Source organism: Tenrec ecaudatus, chromosome X, assembly GCF_050624435.1.
Source record: "Tenrec ecaudatus isolate mTenEca1 chromosome X, mTenEca1.hap1, whole genome shotgun sequence".
Taxonomy (NCBI): domain Eukaryota; kingdom Metazoa; phylum Chordata; class Mammalia; order Afrosoricida; family Tenrecidae; genus Tenrec; species Tenrec ecaudatus.
The window spans coordinates 118,032,630-118,053,335 of NC_134548.1; the positions used below are offsets into that span (position 1 = coordinate 118,032,630).

Here is a 20,706-nt window from a genome sequence, read left to right on the forward strand (position 1 = left end):
AACTACTATAAAAGAAGCCAAACAGAATTTTATTAAAAACTCCAACAATTTGAAAACCTAGAAAAAAAACTTTAAATTTCAACAAACTCATTAGCTACTTAAACACAGACCGAACTAGAAAGTTTTAAAAGATAACCAGTAACCCCTCGCCCCCCAACCAAAGAAGCAATGGATCGGGTCTTTACAAAACTCCCAACCACAACAAGGCCAGACCTGGTCGGCCTCCTTGATCAATTCTACGGAATATTCAGAGAACAGCCGCCACCAATTCTACTCAAACTAGGCCAAGGATGGATAATTTTTAATTCAATTTGTGACAAGCAAGCATAAAACTGATACCAAAACCAGACAAAGACATAACTAAAAAAGAAAGCTACAGATCACTATAACTCATGAACACAGACACAAAAATTCTTAGCAAATCTTAACTAAGTGAATCCAGCATTATGTCAAAAATAAATGAATAAATAAAACACCATACTCAAGTGGGACTCATACTAGGTATGCAAGGATGGTTCAACATTAGAGAACGACATCCAATGCCTAAATAAAGCAAAAATAACCACATGATCATATCAATTGATGCAGAAAAGACATTTGACAAAATGCAACAACCATTACTGATAAAACAACCAATAAAATAGGAAAATAAAATAAAACAGGAAACCAATAAAAGGGAAAATCTTCAACATGATTAAGGGCATTGATACAAAGCCAACAGCCAACATTACTCTCAACGGAGAGAAACTGAAAACATTCTTGCAGGAGAAATCAGACAAGGATGCCCTTTACCACTGCTGCTTTTCAATAATATGCTGGAAGTCTGAGCCAGAGCTATAAGGTAAGAAAGTAAAATTAGAAGCATCCAAATTGGCAAAGAAAATTGTTGGAAGTAATTGAAAAACTCAGCAAAATGCAAGAGCACAAGATCATCAGTCAAATAATCAATCTAATACTTTTAAATTATAAAGAGAGCTCAGGAATGAAAATCAGGAAAATAATACCATTTATAATAGTTGCTCAAAGTATCGAATATGTAGGAAGAACTATAACCAGAAAAACAAAAGATCTATACAAAGAAACTGCAAAACACTAATACAAGAACTCGTAAGAGCTGTAGATAATGGAAGAAGACACCAGGCTCATGGATGAAGAAGATCTGTCATTGTAAATTGTCAATATTACCCAAAGGAATCTGCAGATCTATAGAATCCCAATATTGATGGAAGCATCATCATTTAAAGATATAGAAAAATGAATCACCATCTTTATGGGAAAAGAAAAGAAGCTCTGGATAAGCAAAGCGCTGTTAAAGAACAAAGAAGGTCTTTAACTTCCCAATCTCAAAATCTACTACACAGCCATAGTAATCAAAACAGCCTGGCACGAGTACAAAAATAGACGTTAGAGAATGGAACAGAGCTGAGAACCCAGGAATAAATACGTCTATCTAGAGAAAACAGATTTTTGTAAAGGAGTAAAATAGGGAACAGGTGGTCTCATTAACTGTAATAAAAAGGTTGTGGTCTAGAATCTTCAGCCAGGTCAAGGTCCAGAGAGGCTGTGGAGTCTCACCACACCACTCCCTGTGGTTCACGGACACAGGCTGCCAGCCGAGCTCAGCCGACAGCTCTGTCCACATGGCAGAGTCACATCCAGCCTGGGTCCCGACAGCAGAAGGCCATCTGTCAACTGCGAATGTCTGCGTCACAGTAGAGACAGTTCAGAGTGACAAACTGCACGGCATGCACTCATAGGCGCGTGTGCACACATGTACACACCACAGGCACACAAATTTAATACAAACCAAAAGCCTAAAATAAACTCTAGTTTTTCACCCCCCAAAATAAATAAATAATAAAAAAGCACTGAAAACAAAAGGTTTTGGTCTCTCCTCAAAAAGTTAGAAATATAAATACGATATGACCTAGCAATAGCAGTACCTCTACTTGGTATATACATATACTAGAGAATATAAGAGTCACAGCACAAATAGATACATACTCACCCATGTTCATTGGAGCACTATTTGCAATAGGAAAATCATGGAAACAGCCTAAATACCTATCAACAGAAGAACGAATAAAACTATGGAACACACACAATGGAATGCTACATAATGTTAAAGAATAATGTTGAATAGACAAACATATCAAAACATGGATAACCCTAAAGGGCATTATGATGAGTGAAATTAGTCAATCATCAGAAAAGGATACACACTCTATGAGAACACTCTTGTAAAGTCAAGAAAAGGCTTTCACTTGGCAATACTTTGAGGAAGCGGATGGAGTTTGGGCCTCTGTTCAAGCCCTCCCTCAATGCACGGACACATTGTCCTAACAACCTGGCATTCTGTGGTACCCACTCTCCTGACACGATCACTGAAGACAAAATGGGTGCACAAGCAAATGTGGTGAAGAAAGTTGATGGTGCCCGACTATCAAAAGATATAGTACCCGGGATCTTAAAGGCTTACCAACCATCTAGCAGAGAAGTAATAAGCCTACATGGAAGAAGCACACCACCATCCTGGGTGACCAGGAGGTGTTGACAGGATCAGGTAACGGGCATCAGAAGACCCAGAACAAAAAAATCATATTGTTAGGAATGACGGAGTCAAAGCAGAGACCCAAAACCCATCTGTAGAAAATAGGACATCCCCTCACAGAAGGGTCACAAGGAAGGGATGAGTCAACCAGGGCACAGTGTGTAGCACCCATGAAACATACAATATTTCTCTGGTTCTTTGAGTTAAGGCTAGATTGGAGCATGTACAGATAAGAGCTCTCGACACTCTGAATCCAGGTCAGATAAACCCCTCAGGAACAGGAATGGAGCTAGCAATACCAGGAGAGTAAGGGGAAGGTGGAGGAAAGAGGGGAGGAAGGGGGAACCTTTTGCAGTGATAGACATATAACCACTACCGCCACTACCACCCCCCAGGGGGACAAACAACAGAAAGTATGGAGGAAGGGAAATAGCGGTCAGTGTAAGATATGAAAACAATAGTAATTTATATTTTATCAAGGTGTCATGAGGGTGAGAAAGGAGAGAGGGGGCGGGAGCAGATACCAAGTGCTGAAATAGAAAGTAAAAGTTTAGAAAAATGATGATGGCAACATATGGACAAATATGCTTGCTGCAACTGATGTGTGGATTGTTATAAGATCTCGCAATAAAATTTCTTTTAAAAAGAAAGAATGAAACTTTTATATTTAGTAGATGTGGAAGGGAAAGGAAGGTTAAGTTACTGGCTAGAGCGTAGAAAGGTGAAGGGGAAGACAATATATAATAGGAGGAAATCATCAAAACATGATGCGGGCAGGAGAAGATCCTGGGAAGAGTGCAAGAGTTAAAGGCAAGAGAAATATATATAGATCCCATTATATACAAAGCAACTTTATATACACTGTCCTGAAATGATGGTGATCTATGAAGGAGCCCTAGTGGCATAGTGGTTATGTGTTGGGGTGCTAACCACAATGTTAGCAGCTCAAAACTATGAGCTACTCTGAAGGAGAAAGATGAGACTTTCGACTCCCATGGAGTTAGTCTCAGAAACCCACAGGGGCAGTTCTGCCCTACCCTATAGGGTCGCCATGAAACCGAATTGATTAGACAGCAGTGAGTCTTTTTGTGTGTGTGTGTGTGTGTGTGTGTGTGTGTTTTGTTTTGTTTTGTTTTTAATGAAGGAACTCTGGTGGCATGATGGGTTACATATTGGGCTACTAACAATAAGACCAACAGTTCGCAACCACCAGACACTCTGAGAAAGATGAGGCTTTCTGCTCCCATAAAGATTTACAGTCTCAGAAACCCAATGGGTTAGTTGTACTCTGTCATATAGTGTCATTACCAACTCATTGGCAGTGAGTATGAGTTTTTGCATTTTGATGAGTAGGTACAAGGTTAGACACGCAGGCTGAATGGGTATGGAAAGGAGAGTGCATGCATTCTCTCTCTCTCTCTCGATATATATATATATATATATATACATACACACATTGCATGTGTGTATACACATGTACATACATATGCGTGCATATATATACCTATATATAGGTTTGACACATTATATAAATATGTCCACAAATATAGTACAAGATGCTTTTGTTATTGTTAGGTGCCATGAAGTATCATGTCTCCCGGTTCTGCACCATCCTCACAATTGTTCTTATATTTGAGCCCATTGTTGCAGCCACTGTGTCAGTGCATCTTGTTGAGAGTCTTTCCATTTTTTGCTGTTCCTCTACTTTACCAAGCATGATGTCCTTCTCTAGGGACTGGTCTTTTCTGATAACATGTTCAAATTAGAGAAGACAGAGTCTCACCTTCATTGTTTCTAAGGAGCATTCTAACTGTACTTCTTTCAAGAAAGATTTGTTTATTCTTTGGGCAGTCAGTGGTATTTTCAAGATTCTTGGCCAGCATCATAATTTAAATGCATCGATTTTCCCTTGGTCTTTTTTCCCCCCACAATTTAATGTGCCCTAGGCATGAAACAGCTCTGGCCACGGTCTAGGCATCAAGCTAGGGTGAACAAAGGGCTGCCAGTCTGCTCTGCCCCTGACTGCTATAAGAGCACCACCACCAATCAGGTGTCTCTTTGCCCATAGCCAGGGGATTTCCCTTGGTCTTTGAGATAGTTAAGGTTTGTTGTGCCAACCTGACCAATAAACACATGTGGGATTAATTGAAGGGCAGAGAGATAAATGGCTCGGTGAGCCTCGCCTTTCGAGTTCTCGGGTCCCTTGCTCTCTGATGGTCGGATCAGGGAGCAGCTGCTACCTTTGCCAGTTCCCTGCTTCAGATGGCAAGGCTCACTTCCTGTGAGACATCCCTGAGGAGAAGCCACATGGACCTACCCTGGTGCAGCCCTGGGTGCTGGAGCAGCCGTGTGGAGACCCTTGTCAGCGCTGAGATGCTTACACGTTCACTGACTTGGCTTTCCTCCTACAATCAGCATCATTATCTGTGTTTTGTGAGATGGAGGAGGACTTTGTATATGGTGTTGGACATATGGGCTAATGTTGGACTTATGGGCTTGGGCAGCACTGGGTTGGGATGCGTTCTCAATGTATACTTACCCTTTCTATAAAACTCTCTTTTATATACATATACATTTCTGTGGGTTTGTTTCCCTAGTTTACCCAGATGGACATAGTCGTTTTTATTCAATGTCCAACCTCCACATGAGCATATGGTTGAAAACATGGGTTGGGCACATCTTAGTCCTCAAAGTAACAGCTTTGGTTTTCATCACTTTATAGAAGTGTTGTGTAGCAGATTTATCCAATGCAATGCATCGGTTGATCTCTTGAATGATATTTTAGTAAAAGGTATCACAAAAATGAAACAAGCCCATTGCTAATTCATGGTCAATTCTAACACATAGTAATCTCATGTGTCACTAAGTCTGTCCGCTCCATAGGATTTTCTTGGCTGTCATCTGTACAGCAGCAGATCGTAAGAACTTTCTGTCATGTCACTGTTGGGTGGGTTTAAATCTTCAACCTTTATGTTACTAGTAAAAGGCGAACTATTTGCACCATCCATGAACTATAAATTGTAGGTATATTTAAATACATTAAAAACCTCACCAGGCAATAGTAAAATCCAGCTTTCAATATCCATACATATTTAAACAACTTACTTTGAGAAAAATTGTCTTACAATAACTACTGAAATATTGACCATCTCCAGCTCTTTCTTCATTCCTACAGTTTCACGATTTTTTTTTCTGGTCTCACCATAGGTTTAGCCTGAAGATCTATAATATTTCTTTAAAATAGAAAATAAATAAATAATGGTATTTCTTTTGCAGCATGTGTGATATCAATCCACTAGGATTTTCTTCATCAGAATGTCTTTATTTTGCTATTATGAAGATTGGAATACACATCTTCCTGTGGAGCTACATTTTCAATTCTCCTGAATACAGACCTAGGAGTAGAATTGCTGAATCACATCGTACCTCTATGTTTAACTGTTTGAGGAATTGCCATTTTCTAAAATGGCTCCACCATTTAGCATTCCCACCAACGATAATTACTGAGGATTTCAATTTAGCTACACTTGAATCTCACCAAATACTTGTTGTCCCATTTTAGGGAGTGTGCGGTGATATTGTATTATGGGTCTTATTTGCCTTTCCCTGAGGAAAAATAATGATGATGATTTTTTTCAAGTGCTTACTGGCCATTTATGCATTCTTTGGAAGAAATATTTATACGTGATTGTTCACCCATTTCAAATTGGGTTATTTGTTTTCTATTTATGAACTGAAGGAATTATTGTAACATAGTCTAGATATAAATCGTTTATTGGGTATATGATTTGCAAATAGTTTCTCCTTTTCTGTGAGATGTCATTTCACTATTTAAAAACATTTTATTGCTATGAATTAGGGAAAGGCTAACATTCATCTTATATTCAACAATTCATACACATTTTATGTCAACTCACTCATTGCAATACCTTCCATGTACCACCATGTATTCCACTTTTCCCCTGTGTTTCCTGTTTCCATTTCTCCTTCTCAGTGGTGTTTATTGGGAAAATGCTACTTTCTTGGGTTAAATTCCAGACCTAAAGGATGACTAAGCGTCATAGTCAGGGGCGGGGCAGGAGGTGGGGTAAGGCAGCGAGTTCCCATCTGTCTCTATCCCACAAGGAAGCCTAGTCTCTTTTATTTGACTTTGTTACACATTTTCTCCCACTCTAGTCAGGACCTTCTAATATAGCGGTTCTCAACTCTTTCACAGGGGTCGCCCGATTCATAACAGTAGCAAATTTAGTTATGAAGTAGCAACTAAAATAATTTTATGGTTGAGGAGGTGTCACCACAACATGAGGAATTGTATTAAAGGGCCGCAGCATTAGGAAGGTTGAGAACAACTGTTCTAATGTGATCCCTTTAAGAATATGTGGTAGTGGTAGCTGGGCACCACCTAGTTCTTCTGGTCTCAGGGTTGTGGAGACTGATGTTTGTCTCATCCCTTAGTCCATTGGACAACTTGTTTACATATGTGTTTCTATGTTCATCATTCTTCTTTCCTCTGGACAGGCAGAGACCAATGGTTGAACCTTAGTTGGTTGTTGGTTGCTACTGACCTAAGCAGGAAACGCTGTGAATTTCTGAGGCTGCAACTCTTTCAAGGGGTAGAAAGTTTCATGTTTCTCCCTTGAGTGGCTGGTGGTTTCAAACTGCTGACTTTGTTGTTAGCAGCCCAACATGTAACCTACTTTGCTGCAAGGGCTCCTTTATAAGCAAAAGTAAAAGGGGGAAGTTGCATGGGGGAGGTGAGGGAGTAGATAATAAAAACATAAGAATAAGAGGGAAAAAAGAGAAAGAAGAAGGAGAGGTAAAAGAAGCGGAAGAAAAATCAATTAGGAAAGAGAGAGAATAGAAAGATAAAAATCATCGAAAGGAAAAGAAAGCAAGAACAGGAGAAAACTTGGGTAGGTGCAAGACCCAAAGAGGCTAAAGCGATGGAGGGCTGGGGCAGTCCGTGTGTCTTGTCACTAGCCAGAGTGTTCGTGGGATAACTAATGAGGAGTGGGGGCACTGCTGGGGAGAGAAGGGAGGGTTTGGAAAGGAAGTCTTAGAGGACTTTTAGCCGGCCTAGATTTTATCTAGAATCTCATTTGGAAATAGTCCATGCAGACTCAAATGATGGGTGAGGTCAGCTTTTCTCCCAGAAAGGTAAGCCGTCAAGTCCTAAGGACAGCTGGGGACAAGTTAGGTGGTGATGGAAGGACTTCTTTTTGTCCCATGTCCTCAGGGTGGCCCGTGGCAGGCCATTTATAGACTTAGTTCTGATCTCAGACATTGCAGAAGGGGTCTGGGGTGCAGGGTGGGGGCAGTGGGCATATGCAACCAGTCCTTTGATGAGTGATAGTGGATCCTAGCCACTCTCCTGGTCACCAGAATTTTATCCATGCTGCATCAGGCTGGCTGACAATTCACCCTCTTTGGTGGGGTAGAGTTATGTATTGGGCTTGCTGACCTCAAGGTCTGCAGCTCAAAACCACCATCCACTTTTCAGAAGAAAGATGGGGCTTTATAGCCCCATGATGAGTTACAGTCGTGTGCCCTCTCCTTACCACGCTGTGCACATCCACGTCTGGTCGGTGGGAGCCTAGAGATTCCCAGGAAGCCAAGGTTGGCTTCTCTCTGTATATACTTCTATTTTTTAAGGAGCATTTTATTGGGGGCTCTTACAATTCTTGTTACAATCCATGCATCAATTGTATCAGACATATTAGTACATACATTGCAATCGTTCTTTTCTATACATTTACTTTCTATTGAGTTCTTGGGATCAGCTCCTCTTTTCCCCCTCCCCCATCCCACCACCTTCATGGCCCCTTGATAAATTATATATTATTATTGTTATTATTTTTGTATTATTAATTTACACTGACCACTGTCTCCCTTCCCCTCTGGTTTCTGTTCTTCACCCTGGCCATGTGGTTATGTGCCATTAATTGTGATTGGTCCCCCCTTCCTCCCCACCTCTCCCTACCTTTGTGGTATCACTATTCCCATTCCTGTTGCTGGGTTCCATGTGTCGTGAGCCTTATCTCTTGCCTATACCTGTGTACATGCTCCCGTCTAGTCCAGAGTGGGAAACAAATAACAACCATCTGGTGCTCAGGCAGGTCCCCAGCTTCCTGGAGCAGGGCAGCGCCTCAGCTCCATGTGTCCAAGCTCACTGGGGAGCCTCCTCAGAACTAAGTTTCCCTCTGGGAATTGCCTGAGCACTCAACATAAACAGATTTCACACTTGCCATGTTCCTAACAACAGATTCTCTTGCCTGATTATAACAAAGTAATAAGTCGTGTCTTTTGCAGTGGAGAGAGAGAGGGAAAGAGAGAGAGAAAGACAGTCTCAGAAACCCATAGAGGCAGGTCTACATTATACTATAAGGTCGATATGAGTTGGAATTGACTCAATGGCAGTGAATTTGGTTTGGTTTGGTTTCCTTTCTGACTTCTCACATTCTGCTTCTTCTCTCACCCAGTCAACATCCAACCCACCTGTTGGTCATTAACTGTGAAGGTCACGTTTCCAGGATGATCACTTATATAGATTCTTTCGCATCTTTTTGCAGAGGACCTATGTAGCGCATCCACATAATGTGCTATCTTGCCAGAGGAGACCTCTTTTCCCATTCTTAATGATGCCCTTCAAAGCACCAGCATTTGTAATCCTGATGAAGCTCAATTTACCCATCTTTCATGTCTTGTGGTTTTGATATCATACTTAAGAAACCAGACCCAATCCAATGTCACAAAGCTTGATGCTCATGTGTTCTGCTAGGAGTTTTTTAGTTTTAGCTCATACATTTAAATCTTTGTTCCATTTTCAGTTATTTCAAAAACATTTTATTATGGAGAGTCCAAATTAATCCTTTTTGTATGTAGATATTCAGTTGTCTCAGCCCCACTTGTTGAAAAGACATTTTGTCCCCGTGGAATTATCTTGGCATTTTTGTTGGAAACCGGTTGGCCAAAAGTGTATGGGTTTATTTACATATTCTCAATTCTATCCCATTGATCAGTAAAACTATTCTTAGGCAAACTACTTTCTTCAGTACAACACTTTTGTAGTAATTTTGAAATGGGGAGATGTGAATCCTCCAACTCTGTTACTGTTTTTCAAAATTGCTTTGGTTATTCTGATCTCAATAGAAATAGCACAAGTAACTTTAAAGAACAGAAACTTATTTTATCTCAGTTCTAGAAGCTGAAAGTCAAAATTAGGATTTCAGGCATGGCAATTCCTTTGTAGCTAGTAGCCTTAAATGTTCCTTGGTTCCTTGATTTGTAGGCAATCCTCACATGACCTTTTGTCTTCCCTGATTTGCATGTGTATCTATGATGTTTTTATAAAGTTCAGAAGTTGTTAAGCTTAGGTTAAAACATAAACTGGTGTGATCTCCACTGATTGAGTATGTTGCATAGATTGCATTACATTAGATTAGATTGCATCCATAGGTATAAAGCAAACTCCAAACTCACTGCCATTGAGTCAATTATAATTCACAGCGACCCTATAGGAAAGAGTAGAACTGCTCTTGGGTTTGTGAGACAGCAGAAGGGCCAAGAATAATCATATCACTATTGTTTTTAGTATACTGAACATACTATTGTAAGGTGCATGCTCAGTTCTTCTTCTTCTTTTTTTAACACTGTCGCAGAGTATCTTCCACTCACCAGCTACTGAGCAAACTGGGAATAGAATGGGTCTCTGACAGGCTTGTTTTCCCTCCAGTCTCCGAAGCTGGCCGAATACTAGCTAGTCTCCAGATGCGATCCTGGGAGGTCACATGCTCAGTTCTTGACATGTTATTTATTGGTTAAAAAAAGAAGAATAGGACCATGTACTCCCATTATTTATATATATGAAAGGGATTATAAAAGTTCATGAAAAAATGGAATTAAGGATGTATGTATGGATTGTGATAAGAGCTGTATGAGCCCCCAAGATAATTATTTTTTAAAAAGGGAATTGAAAATGGATCTTTTATTATGAAAGTTTTGAAATTCATTAGTGTGCATACATCTGTACAAGGGGACACTTCAAAATAATCTTGGGAAAATGAGATGAGAATAAAAAAGTACAAACTTTATTTCTTGACCTACACTCCATCAAGTTAAAGACAAATTTTAATTGGGAAGTTAACTGTGTCAACGCAGTGTCTTTGGCAGTACTAACGGAAGGAAAATGGGAGCCCCGAAACTGGTCCTCTGAACAAGACTAGAAAGCCGCAGCTTCTTCCTGAGGAGTCACTGATGGGTTCTAACAGTAGATCTTGCAGTTAAAGGCATAATCCTCTCCGCCACCAGGGATTAGAATTTCAGCACATATTTTGGAGGGACACTATTCAATCTATAACATCTGGGAACCTTGCATTTCTCTAAGAATGTAGAGATCAATTTCTGAAAAAAAATTCAACAGGGTTTTTGAGAGAGATTGAATCTGTAGACCAATTTTGTAAATATTGTCATCTTAGTAATATTGAGTCTTTGGATCCATGAACATAGCACTTTTTTAAACAAAACAAAAAAGCACCATAAGTACTTATTTACCAAACAGTGTTCTAGGCCACTTTTAAGGACGATCTCTTGGAAGCATTAGGCAAAAAAGGAAACAAGGTAGTGCATTGGCATAGCAACCCCATGGACAAAAAATAAACACTGCTCACTCCAGCGCCATCCTCACAATTATTTCTATGTTTGAGCCCATTGTTGCAGCCATTGTATCAACTGATTTCATCAAGAGTCTTCTTTTTTGCCGACCCTCTACTTACCACGCATGATGTCCTTTACCAGGATCTGGTCTCTCCTGATGACATGCTCTGAGTGCATGAGACTCAGTCTCACTATGCTGACTTGCAAAAGCATTCTGGCTGTACTTCCTCCACGACACATTTGGTCCACCTCCTCCCACCCCGCCACAGTCCACGGTACTTTATATATTCTTTCCCAAGAGCATAATTCAAACAAATCAATATTTCTGGGGTCTAATTCCTTGTCCAGCTTCTACATGTATTTTATACAATTAAAAATACCATGGCTTAGGTCCTCAGTGTTACATCTCTGCTCCTTAACACTTTAGAGAGATCTTGTGCAGATTTGGCCACTGCAATACGTCCTTTCATTTCTTGATTGCTAATTTTATGAGTGTTTATTGTGGATCTGTTTCAAGACTCTGGTAACCAATCACCCAAGTCAGATGAGATTAGTCTTTGTGAAATGTTATGCCATCTCTCACACTCCAGACTATTATCCTGCCCTCCCAGACCCAGCAACTCATTTCCTCAAGGAATTTGGATATGTCTAAGAATTTTTCATAACTTTGCTCCCTGTATGCCCCTCCACATTCATAGACATATTGGCAACAAATGTCCATATATGGTTTATATGTATATTCATTGAACTTCTCCCACTCTCCCTCCCACACCTGTTTTCCCTGTGTGTCTATCCAAACACTTACTTGGGGATCACCACTATTGTAGGATAGTGTATATAGCAATATTTACCTCTGTTGCCTTTCATTCTTGAAAACTTTCCAAAGTCTTAACAATTTCAATTTTCCTCATTCATCTTCTGTGCATTCCAAATTTCAATGATAATGGACATTTGCATCTCTTTATTCTCATTTTGAATCACATCTCATCATCAAATGAAGGTCTCTTTGAGGGGATCAATCTTCCTCAATCATGTCCTGCCTGCCTTCAGCTTGAGGGGCTAATCAGACAATATTCTACTGCTATTCATAATGTTTTCAAGTGACTCATCAATCAGAAAGAAGTAGGCCACCTATTCCTTCTTCCTAATTTGTTCTTACTCTGGAAGCTCCATGGACACCTGTGCATCACAAGTGATACTCTGAGAACTGGAAATAGCTTCAGCAGTTTCACAGGCACAGGCACAGGCAAGCCACCACAGTACAACGTACAGGTGAGTGGTGGCCGTGCTGTGCCAGGATCATCCATTTTTATTTCTTGATATGATGGAGTCCATGAGTGGATCCTGTAAACAGGGGTCATATTTTCTATTCAGGAGGCTGGAAGATGTGAAGATCCCAGCGGCCCATTTTGATGATGCTAGTAAGTCCATAGAAAAAACTTAAGAAGGGGCATGCCTTAGTCATATTTATAGAGCAAACACACTAGCCACAATATGAATTAGAGGGGTGTCAAATTTGGAAACTGAGAGTTCACATCTTTCCTGTCTTCATCATATATTTCCTGGATTATTGCAACATTTCCCACTATGTTAGTCTGGGTAGACTAGGGAAACAAATTCATAAACAGGCATATGTGTCTAAGAAAGAGTTTTATATAAAGAGTAATAGTACATTAAGCAAACCTCCCAGCCCAGTCCCGATCAAGTTTATAATTCTGCTATTAGCCCATATGTCCAATAACAATCTATAAAGTCCTCTTGAGACTCATGAAACACATGCAACGATGATGAGTGCAAGAAGATCACAGACCAGTGGGTGCAAAGTCTTGTGGATCCAGTGGCATTGTAAGCATCTCAGTGCTGGAAAGGGTTTCTGCGTGACTCCTCTAGTTTCGAGGGCATGGGGTCTATCAGGGTGATGCCACGTGTCTTGTCAGTAGAGCATTTCTCCAGGGAGTCAGTGTAGAGACTACACTGTGTTTTCCAAGGAGGAAAATACAAGAGTTCACAGAATTCTCAGTGGAAGGCCATGCCCACACAGAGGCTTCATTGGTTATAACTTGATTGACAGGCCAGACTCCACCCTGTCACTCGTAATTCTCTCAAACTGACACCAGATTAAGTAACTACCACAGCCCCTAATTGTCATGCTGAAGAGGAGTGTCTGAGATAATTAGTAGAATCACTCAACAGAGCTTGGTAAATGCGGCAATGGTAGAAGTAAAGAAAATGAGGGGAAAGTGAAGATGGCACGTAGATTTCTGACTTGAGTGATGGTACAATGATAGAACACAAGAGGATGACTGATGTGGTAAATGTGGGGGGAAATGAGTTCAGTTTCAGACATATTAATAGAGATTTCAAGTTGATATAAAATAACTGTCAAGAAGTCATGGAAGGGTTAAAAAATAAAATAAACCAAACTCACTGCCATCAACATGATTCCAACCCATAGTGACCCTATAGGACAGAGTAGAATGACTCCTGTGAGTTTTCAAGATTATAAATATTAAAGGGGTTAGAAAGCCTCCTCTTTCTCCCCAGGAGCTGCTCATAGTTTCAAACAGCTGACCTTGTGGTTAGCAGGCCCCAAGGCATAATCCACTATACCACCAGGGTGCCTTGGCATATGGGATAGAGATATTATTTTGAGATTTATGATTTACGTACAAGTTGAATCCAAGGGTATGAATAAAGAATATGTAAAGTGAAAAGAGAAAAAGGTCTAAGGACAGATGCCGGGAATTACTCACTTGTGTGCACTTATGCGCAATGGCTAGAAGCAAGAATCTGAAAAGTGGATTGGAAAGTGGCAACCCAAGCGATAAGAAAAAGAGAGAGTGGTTAGAGTCTATAAGCCAGAGTCATGCTGTTGATTCAGGAGGTATGAGAGAAACAGAATTTCAAGAGAAAATATAATTTCAAGAAGAAAAACAAGAGCCAAAATTTACTCAGTCAATTCATATTTATGGGATGACTAGTGGTACCAGGACATTCCTCAGGAATTGAAGAGGAAAGATACTTGCCCTTAGGCAGCTTGCATTCAATTTAGAGGTTTCAGACAATAAACATGATGAATAAACAAGTAAATGATAGAGTCTGAAAGAAATATTTATGTGCTAGGAAAGAAAGGAGCAGGGGGAGCAGATCAAGATTTCTGGTGGGGGGAGTGCAATCCAAGACATATAACCAGGGTAGGAGTTGTCGTCCTTGTCCTTGTTGTTGTTGGAATCAAGTTGGTTCCAACCCACGGTGACTCTATGTACAACTATGAACCACTGCTCGATCCTGTGTCATCCTCTCAATGTTACGTTTGAGCTCATCATTACAGCCCCGGTGCCAAACCATCTCATTGAAAGTCTTCCTGTTTTACGATATTCTTTTCAAGGAAATGGTATCTACTGATAGCATGTCCAAAGTCCAGAAGATGGAGTCTCAACATCCTTGTTTTTTTTTCTTTTTGGTTCTATTTTTTTTAAACATTTTATTAGGGGCTCATACAACTCATCACAATCCATACGTATACATACATCAATTGTATAAAGCACATCTGTACATTCTTTTCCCTAATCATTTTCTTTTTTTTTACATTTTATTAGGGGCTCATACAACTGTTATCACAATCCATACATATACATACATCAATTGTATAAAGCACATCCGTACATTCTTTGCCCTCATCATTTTCAAAGCACTTGCTCTCCACTTAAGTCCTTTGCATCAGGTCCTCACCCTCCACTCAACATCCTTTTTTTTAAGGAGCATTCCAGCTGTACTTCTGGAAATCCATGATGTATTCAATTATTCACAAACACCATAATTCAAATGTATCAACTCTTCTTCTGTCTTCCTTATTCCATGTCCCATTTTCACATGCATATGAGGTGATTGAAAATACCATGGCTTGGGTCAGGTGCACTGTAGTCACCAAAGTAACATTTTTGCCTTTCAACACTTTACAGAAGTCTTGTGTAGCAGATTGACCCAATGCAATAGAATATTTTAATATTACAACTCGAGTGTGTTAGGCTGAGTTGACTAGGGAAACAAATCCAGAGATACTCATATATGTATAGCAAAGAGATTTGTATCAAGAATTAATTATAAGGGGAAAAAAGAGGAGCTGATACCAAGGGCTCAATAGAAAGGAACTGTTTTGGAAATGCTGATGGCAACATATGAAGAAGTATGCTTAGTACAATTGAATGATGGATTGTCGTAAGATTTGTAAGAGCCCCCAATAAAATGAACAATAAAAAATAAGTAATTATACATGAAGAAAACATCCCAGCCCAGTTCAGCTAAAGTCCATAAGTCTGATTAGTCCATAAGTCCCACTTTAGACTTACACAGCCACATGCAGTGATGCAGGAAGAACACAAGCCGGTGGGTGCAAAATCTGGTAGATTCAATGGCGGTGGGTGCATCACACGCCTCACAGGGCTCAGCTTGGCTGACTCACCAGGAGGAAGGTGAACTCAGAGGACGAGGGGGAGATTCCCAGGGCCTTCCTTATGAGGACACACCCACAAGGAGGCACCAACAGGCTACCTGATGATTGACCGGCTAGACTTACCCCTACACTTTCAGTTGACAAGAAGTGATATAACTACCACACCGAGGCTTGCATTTGGCTTCAGTTCTTTCTGTTTAAAATATGTGGAGCATGACTTTGCATGTTCCATTATAATATTTTAGTTGTTTTCTTGAGCCGCCCTTTGAAATTTTCTCTTTAACTCTCTTACTTTATCATTCCTCTACAATCAAAAGCAAATTTCTGAGTCTCTGAAATCCACTTGGATTTTTTTCTTTCTTTCTTCTCTTTTTAATTACTTTTTGCTCCTTCACAGATGATGTTTTTGATGTCATCCCACAGCTCATCGGGTCTTCTGTCAATAAAAAAAAATCAACCTCACTGCCCTTGAGTCAATGCCGACTCACAGCAACCCTATAGGACAAGACAGAATGGCCTCCTGTGAGTTTCAGAGACTGTACCTCTTTACTCAGGAAAAAGCTCCTCATATTTCTCCCAAGGAGCGGCTGGTTCTTTGAACTGCTGACCTTGTGGATAAGAGCCCAATGCATAGCCACTATACCATCAGGGTTTCTGTCATTAGTGTTCTTGAAATTCAGGTGGGATATACCATGACCCAATGAGAAATAAATAATTGGTTAAAAACCTCAAGGACATCAGAGAGTAAGGCATGTACATATCTGAGGGACGACTCTTCTACTCAAAAGGAATAACCATTACATAGGTGGGAGGCTGAGGCAGAAATGTTCCTGAAGTGTTTGTGGAGGCCAATGTGCCTGAAGAAGGTGGAAAGGGAAGAGGAGAAAGGGATGGGATAAGAAGGTAGGGAAAGTATGAAAACAGGGTTGACCTTCTAAGTCATTTGTAAAAATTTTATTTTTGTTCTGAGAGAAATGTTATGTCATTGGTGTATTTTGATTTATGTTGACCATTGTGTTGGAATTATAATTAAGAGGCAAGGGTATAAGGAGAGAGGCCAATTAAGATGTGACAACAGAAATAAGAAATGGGTGATGTCTGGGATGGTGAAAGATGGAATTATACATTCACACATACACACTCATGTACTCCTCTTTCAATCAGATTAATTGAAGTATAATTTCAATATAAAATTGACTGATTTTAATTGTACAGTTAAATTACTTTGAACAAATGTTTACAGCCATGTAATTAGCACCACTATTTCAGTAGGCACTATTTCAGGCATATCTGACCTGTGGTTTCCCTATGGTGATAGGACAGGGATCAGACATACCGCCACAGTCCCCTTCTCCACCTATTCCGACACCAACAATCCCTCCCATGTTACGCTACATCTGTGTTGGGTTTGATAATCCATTGCATTGGTCACACAGAACTCACAGAGAATACAATTAAGGGTTTTTATTTTGAGGGTTGGGGGACAATATTTTGTCACAAGCCAAGATAAATAAATAGTAAGGATCCCGTTATTGGTCCAGGGAAAAATCACTACTCATCCAGCATCCAAGTCTCTCTCTGGACTTCAGCCTTGGCCACATGGTCCCTTGGCTTCTGCCTTTGTAGCCGCTCTGACATTCTATCTCCCAATCCCATAATCTCAGGCCAGATAAGGAGAAAGCACCCTTTAGTCTACGTGTTGTTCCTCTGAGCCTCTGTGCCACAGTCTCTGGTGCATCTGCTCTCTGAGGCTTCTACCACTTCAGACAGGGATCTTGGACTATATTCTTCCAATAGCCCCGGGCTTGCTCTCTCTGTCCAGGATGGCACTTATATGCCAAGGAGTGGTTTTGAAGGAGGTGTGGTTTCAATATTTTAGTCAACCCATTAAAAAAACAACAAAAGTAGCCCCAGAAGGAACATGAAGACACTTTTGAGCAGCATTTTGCAACATCAGGAATATATATATATATATATATATATATATATATATATATATATATATATATATATATATATATATATATATATATATATATATATATATATATATATATATATATATATATATACACCATACTGAATGAAGGGGGAAGAGCAGAGTGGAGACCCAAGGCTCAAGTGTCGGCCACTGAAGATCCCCTCATAGGAGAGGAGATGGGTCAGTCAGGGTGCGAGGTAGTTCCGATGAAGAACACAGCTTTCCCCCAGGTCCTGGATACTTCCTCCCCCCAACTACCATGATCCGAATTCTACCTTGCAGGACTGGATAGGGCAGAGCTTGTACACTGGTGCATATGGGGGCTGGAGGCACAGGGAATCCAGGGTGGATGATACCTTCAGGACCCAAGGGTGTGAGGGGCGATGCTGGGAGAGTGGAGGGTGAGTGAGTTGGAAATGGGGAACTGATCACAAGGATCCACATGTGACCTCCTCCCTGGGAGATGGACGGTAGAGAAGGCGGGGAAGGGAGACTCCGGATAGGGCAAGATATGACAAAATAACAATGTATAAATTACCAAGGGCACATGAGGGAGGGGGGAGCAGGGAGGGAGGGGAAAAAAAAGAGGACCCGATGCAAAGGGCTTAAGTGGAGAGCAAATGCTTTGAGAATGATTGGGGCAGGGAATGTGTGGATGTGCTTTATACAATTGATGTATGTATATGTATGGATTGTGATAAGAGTTGTATGAGCCCCTAATAAAATGTTTTAAAAAAAAAGAAGAAGAAAAAAAAGAAGCAGTTTAGGCCCACCCCCCATCCCCAGGGAGATGAACAACAGAAACATGGGTGAAGGGAGACAACAGACGGTGTGAGACATGAAAATAATAATTTATAATTCATCAAGGTATCAAAAGGTTGAGTGGGTGGGGGAGGGATGGAGGGAAACAAGAGGAGCTGATACCAAGGGCTCAAGTAGAAAGAACAGGTTTTTAAAATGATGATGACAATATATGTACAAATGTGCTTGATACAATTAATGCATGGATTGTAATAAGAGTTGTAAACGCCCCCAATAATATGATTAGTTAAAAAACATGAATGTGAATAGTAAATACACTCATGTGTATGGATTAAAAAAAACAAGAAGAAAAAGCAACCTAAGCCTGTGACAACATCTGAAGACATTGCTCAGGTTGCTACAATTTCTGCAAATGGAGACAGAGAAATTGGTGCTATCCTTTTTGATGCAATGACAAAGTTTGGAAGAAAGGGTGTCATCACTGTAAAGGATGAGAAAACTTTGAATGATGAATTACAAATTATTGAAGTCATGATGTTTGACTGAGATTCTATTGCTCCACATTTTATTAACACAGCCAGAGGTCAAAAATGTGAATTCCAGGATGCCTATGTTCTATTAAGTGAAAAGAATATTTATAGTGTCTAGTTCATTGTACCTGCTCTTGAAATTGCCAATGTTCACTGTAAGATTTTGGTCATAATTGCTGAAGATGTTGATGGAGAAGCTCTAGCCACCTGGTTTTGAATAGGCTGAAAGTTGGTCCTCAGGGCATAGCAGTCAAAGCTCCAGGTTTTGATGATAATAGAAAGAATCAGCTTAATGGCTTGGCAATTGCTGGTGGTGGTGCAGTATTTGGAGAAGAGGGATTAACCTAGAATCTTGAAGACGTTCAGCCTCATGGTTTAGGAAAAGTGGGAGAGATCATTGTGGCCAAAGATGATGCCATGCTCTTGAAAAGAAAAGGTGATAAGGCTCGAATTGAAAAGTATATTCCAGAAATCATTGCGCAGTCAGATGTCACAACTAGTGACTATGAAAAAGAAAAACCAAATGAGCGTCTGGCAAAACTTTCAGATGAAATAGCTGTGATAAAAGTTGGTGGTACAAGTGATGTGGAAGTGAATGAAAAGGAATAATTACTGATGCCCTTAATGCAACACGAGCTGCTGCTGAAGAAGGCACTGTTCTTGGAGTTAGCTGTGCTCTGCTTGGTGCATTCTGGCCTTGGACTCATGAATTCCAGGAAATGAAGATCAAAACCCTGGTATCAAGATTATTAAAAGAACACTCAAAATCCCTGCAATTACCATTGCTAAGACTGTTGAAGGATTACCGATAGTTGAGAAAATTATGCAGCATTCCTCCGAAACTGGTTATGATACTATAGCTGGAGATTTTGAGACTATGTATGTTAGTCTGGGTAGACTAGAGGAACAAATTTATAGACACTCATATGTGTATTAGAAAGAGCTTTATATACAAGTGCAATTGCATATTGAGAAAACATCCCAGCCCAGTCCAGATCAAGCCCATAATTCCAGTATTAGCCCATATGTCCAACACCAATCCATGAAGTCCTCTTCAGACTCACAAAACACATGCAATGATGCCAAATGCAGGAGATCACAGGCCAGTGGTTGAAAAGTCTTGTGGATCCAGTGGCAGTAGAGGCATCTCAGCACTGGCAGGGGGCTCCACGTGGCTTCTCCAGCTCCAAGGCTCCGACTGCCATCAGTCTTTCCATGTGGCTTGTCAACAAGAATCCCTTGCAGGGAATGGGCACAGAAAGAGTGTGTCTTCTGCCTCCAAGGAGGAAATACAGGCGTTCCCAGAGTCCTCAGGAGAAGACCATGCCCACACAGAGGCCTAATTGGCTATGACCTGAATGGCTGGCTAAACTCCGCCCCCTCATGCTTAAGCCTCTCAAAATGACAAATGATGATTATATAACAATGGTTTTTTTAAAAAGGAATCGTTGATGCAACCAAGGCTGTAAGAACTTCTTTGTTGGATGCTGCTACACTAACCTCTCTGTTGATCACAGCAGAAGTTGTAGTCACAGAAATTCCTAAAGAGAAGGGCCCTAAAAGAAATTCCTAAAGAGAAGGTCAGATGGGTGGGGGCATAGGAGGCAAGGGGAGTGGCACGTTCTCCTTAGAATAGGGATTTGCCATCTCTTGATGACCTGTGACAGGAAGCTCCAGGCAGTGTTCCTCAACAAGAACTTCAGAGAAGTCTGTTCAAGAGAAGAAAATGAGGGAAGAAAAGACTGGCAGATGTTTTGAGAAAAATCACTGTAACCAT

General features: G+C 40.5%; 2 non-coding genes and 1 pseudogene across 2 annotated transcripts; 1 reads left to right on the forward strand and 2 right to left on the reverse strand.

Annotated features, from left to right (window-relative positions):
- Positions 1 to 4,484: 4,484 nt before the first annotated feature.
- On the reverse strand, positions 4,485 to 4,628 carry LOC142435470 (small nucleolar RNA SNORA48). The gene has a single exon (XR_012781520.1). It is a non-coding gene; the product is annotated as a small nucleolar RNA SNORA48 (small nucleolar RNA).
- A 5,570-nt stretch (positions 4,629 to 10,198) lies between these two features.
- LOC142435418 (small nucleolar RNA SNORA7) lies at positions 10,199 to 10,336 on the reverse strand. Its single transcript, XR_012781477.1, has one exon. It is a non-coding gene; the product is annotated as a small nucleolar RNA SNORA7 (small nucleolar RNA).
- A 3,148-nt stretch (positions 10,337 to 13,484) lies between these two features.
- Positions 13,485 to 20,502, forward strand: LOC142433676 (60 kDa heat shock protein, mitochondrial pseudogene; annotated as a pseudogene).
- The last annotated feature ends 204 nt before the right edge of the window (positions 20,503 to 20,706 follow it).